The sequence below is a fragment of the Oncorhynchus keta genome, unplaced genomic scaffold (genome assembly GCF_023373465.1).
Source record: "Oncorhynchus keta strain PuntledgeMale-10-30-2019 unplaced genomic scaffold, Oket_V2 Un_contig_14279_pilon_pilon, whole genome shotgun sequence".
NCBI classification, from domain to species: domain Eukaryota; kingdom Metazoa; phylum Chordata; class Actinopteri; order Salmoniformes; family Salmonidae; genus Oncorhynchus; species Oncorhynchus keta.
In genome coordinates this window covers 33,672-37,500 of record NW_026278650.1, presented here as the reverse complement: position 1 = coordinate 37,500, position 3,829 = coordinate 33,672, and the positions used below count along the sequence as shown (strand labels likewise).

The 3,829-nt window shown below is 43.6% G+C and overlaps 1 long non-coding RNA gene across 1 annotated transcript; it reads left to right on the top strand.

Moving 5' to 3' along the window:
- Nucleotides 1-523: 523 nt before the first annotated feature.
- On the top strand, nt 524-1,560 carry LOC127918470 (uncharacterized). The gene is made up of 3 exons (XR_008100113.1): nt 524-609; nt 672-1,054; nt 1,115-1,560. It is a non-coding gene; the product is annotated as an uncharacterized LOC127918470 (long non-coding RNA).
- The last annotated feature ends 2,269 nt before the right edge of the window (nt 1,561-3,829 follow it).

The window sequence follows — 3,829 nt, the reverse complement described above, 5'->3', positions numbered from 1 at the left end:
ATACAACCCTTACCTTGTCACAACACAACTGATTGGTTCAAATGCATTAAGAATTACACAAATTAACTTTTAACAAGGCACACACTTGTTAATTAAAACACATTCCAGGTGACTACCTCATGAAGCTGGTTGAGAGAATGCCAAGAGTGTACAAAAGCTGTTATCAAGGCAAAGGCTGGCTACTTTGATGAATCTCAAATATAAGAAATATGATGACTTAATTAACACTGCATTTTGTTTAACACTACATGATTCCTATTCCTAACCATTTCATAGTTTGATGTCCTAACTATTCAGTGTATAAAATAGTAAAAAAATAAAAATGAGTGGGCGTGTCCTAACTATTGACTGATGTCATTTGGAACGCATATTTAAGTGTCAGTCACCTTTAATTGGATCTGACAAGAACAAGATGTATTCGTGTTTCCTAACTCAATATTGTCTCGTTTCCCTCACGCCATTATTCCATACGAGCCCAAGGCAAATACAATTAGGATGTTTACACACTGGGGGCAAAATGTATTATTGTGGTTAGAGCCGGACGGACCTGGCATGTGAATGAGACTGGTGCCGTCAGACTGTCTGTAACACTCGATTGGACAATCTGAGGTCATGTGACTGAGACTGGTGAGAGGCAGACTGTCTGTAACACTCGATTGGACAATCTGGAGGTCATGTGACTGAGACTGGTGAGGTCAGACTGTCTGTAACACTCGATTGGACAATCTGAGGTCATGTGACTGAGACTGGTGAGGTCAGACTGTCTGTAACACTCGATTGGACAATCTGAGGTCATGTGACTGAGACTGGTGAGGTCAGACTGTCTGTAACACTCGATTGGACAATCTGAGGTCATGTGACTGAGACTGGTGAGGTCAGACTGTCTGTAACACTCGATTGGACAATCTGAGGTCATGTGACTGAGACTGGTGAGGTCAGACTGTCTGTAACACTCGATTGGACAATCTGAGGTCATGTGACTGAGACTGGTGAGGTCAGACTGTCTGTAACACTCGATTGGACAATCTGAGGTCATGTGACTGAGACTGGTGAGGTCAGACTGTCTGTAACACTCGATTGGACAATATTAGGTCATGTGACTGAGACTGGTGAGGTCAGACTGTCTGTAACACTCGATTGGACAATCTGAGGTCATGTGACTGAGACTGGTGAGGTCAGACTGTCTGTAACACTCGATTGGACAATCTGAGGTCATGTGACTGAGACTGGTGAGGTCAGACTGTCTGTAACACTCGATTGGACAATCTGAGGTCATGTGACTGAGACTGGTGAGGTCAGACTGTCTGTAACACTCGATTGGACAATCTGAGGTCATGTGACTGAGACTGGTGAGGTCAGACTGTCTGTAACACTCGATTGGACAATCTGAGGTCATGTGACTGAGACTGGTGAGGTCAGACTGTCTGTAACACTCGATTGGACAATCTGAGGACATGTGACTGAGACTGGTGAGGTCAGACTGTCTGTAACACTCGATTGGACAATCTGAGGTCATGTGACTGAGACTGTGGTTGGAATATATTTCCCCAAATACCTTTCTCTCTCTCTGTGTGTGTGTGTGTGTGTGTGTGTGTGTGTGTGTGTGTGTGTGTGTGTGTGTGTGTGTGTGTGTGTGTGTGTGTGTGTGTGTGTGTGTGTGTGTGTGTGTGTGTGTGTGTGTCAATGGAGAGAGGTGATATCAGCAACCAGCTAGAGGTACACTCTTAGAACCTTGGGTTCCAAAAGGGTTCTTAGGCTGTCCCCATAGGAGTAACCCTTGTTGGTTCCAAGTAGAACCCTTGTTGGTTCCCAGTAGAACCCTTGTTGGTTCTAAGTAGAACCCTTGTTCGTTCTAAGTAGAACCCTTGTTGGTTCCTAGTAGAACCCTTGTTGGTTCCCAGTAGAACCCTTGTTGGTGCCAGGTAGAATCCTTGTTGGTTCCAGGTATAACCTTTTTTGGTTCCAGGTATAACCCTTGTTGGTTCCATGTTGAACCAGGTAGAACCCTTGTTGGTTCCCAGTAGAACCCTTGTTGGTGCCAGGTAGAATCCTTGTTGGTTCCAGGTATAACCTTTTTTTGGTTCCAGGTAGAACCCTTGCTGGTTCCAAGTAGAACCCTTGCTGGGTCCTGGTAGATAAAGCCATTGAACTGTAGAATGGACTCTGTGTTTTTCTGCAGGTCCATTGAGAATGGTACAGTACCTTATCTTCTATACAGTGTGCTACTGTTTTTATTATTTTTATTTTATTTTATTTCACCTTTATTTAACCAGGTAGGCTAGTTGAGAACACCTTTATTTAACCAGGTAGGCCAGTTGAGAACACCTTTATTTAACCAGGTAGGCCAGTTGAGAACACCTTTATTTAACCAGGTAGGCAAGTTGAGAACACCTTTATTTAACCAGGTAGGCTAGTTGAGAACACCATTATTTAACCAGGTAGGCCAGTTGAGAACACCTTTATTTAACCAGGTAGGCCAGTTGAGAACACCTTTATTTAACCAGGTAGGCTAGTTGAGAACACCTTTATTTAACCAGGTAGGCTAGTTGAGAACACCTTTATTTAACCAGGTAGGCTAGTTGAGAACAAGTTCTCATTTACAATTGCGACCTGGCCAAGATAAAGCAAAGCAGTTCGACAGATACAACGACACAGAGTTACACATGGAGTAAAACAAACATAGTCAATAATACAGTATAAACAAGTCTATATACGATGTGAGTAAATGAGGTGAGAAGGGAGGTAAAGGCAAAAAAGGCCATGGTGGCAAAGTAAATACAATATAGCAAGTAAAACACTGGAATGGTAGATTTGCAATGGAAGAATGTGCAAAGTAGAAATAAAAATAATGGGGTGCAAAGGAGCAAAATAAATAAATAAATTAAATGCGGTTGGGAAAGAGGTAGTTGTTTGGGCTTAATTATAGATGGGCTATGTACAGGTGCAGTAATCTGTGAGATGCTCTGACAGTTGGTGCTTAAAGCTAGTGAGAGAGATAAGTGTTTCCAGTTTCAGAGATTTTTGTAGTTCGTTACAGTCATTGGCAGCAGAGAACTGGAAGGAGAGGCGGCCAAAGAAAGAATTGGTTTTGGGGGTGACTAGAGAGATATACTTACTGGAGCGTGTGCTACAGGTGGGAGACGCTATGGTGACCAGCGAGCTGAGATAAGGGGGGACTTTACCTAGCAGGGTCTTGTAGATGACATGGAGCCAGTGGGTTTGGCGACGAGTATGAAGCGAGGGCCAGCCAACGAGAGCGTACAGGTCGCAATGGTGGGTTATGGGGCTTTGGTGACAAAACGGATTGCACTGTGATAGACTGCATCCAATTTGTTGAGTAGAGTGTTGGAGGCTATTTTGTAAATGACATCGCCAAAGTTGAGGATTGGTAGGATGGTCAGTTTTACAAGGGCATGTTTGGCAGCATGAGTGAAGGAGGCTTTGTTGCGAAATAGGAAACCAATTTTGGATCCTCTATACAGTGTGCTACTGTTGACCAGGACTCATAGAGTATATCCTCAGTATATACCTCATGAAAACCAGTCAGTATCTGGTGTGACCCCCATTTACAACATGAAAACCAGTCAGTGTCTGGTGTGACCCCTATTTACCTCATGAAAACCAGTCAGTATCTGGTGTGACCCCCATTTACCTCATGAAAACCAGTCAGTATCTGGTGTGACCCCCATTTACCTCATGAAAACCAGTCAGTATCTGGTGTGACCCCATTTACCTCATGAAAACCAGTCAGTATCTGGTGTGACCCCATTTACCTCATGAAAACCAGTCAGTATCTGGTGTGACCCCCATTTACCTCATGAAAACCAGT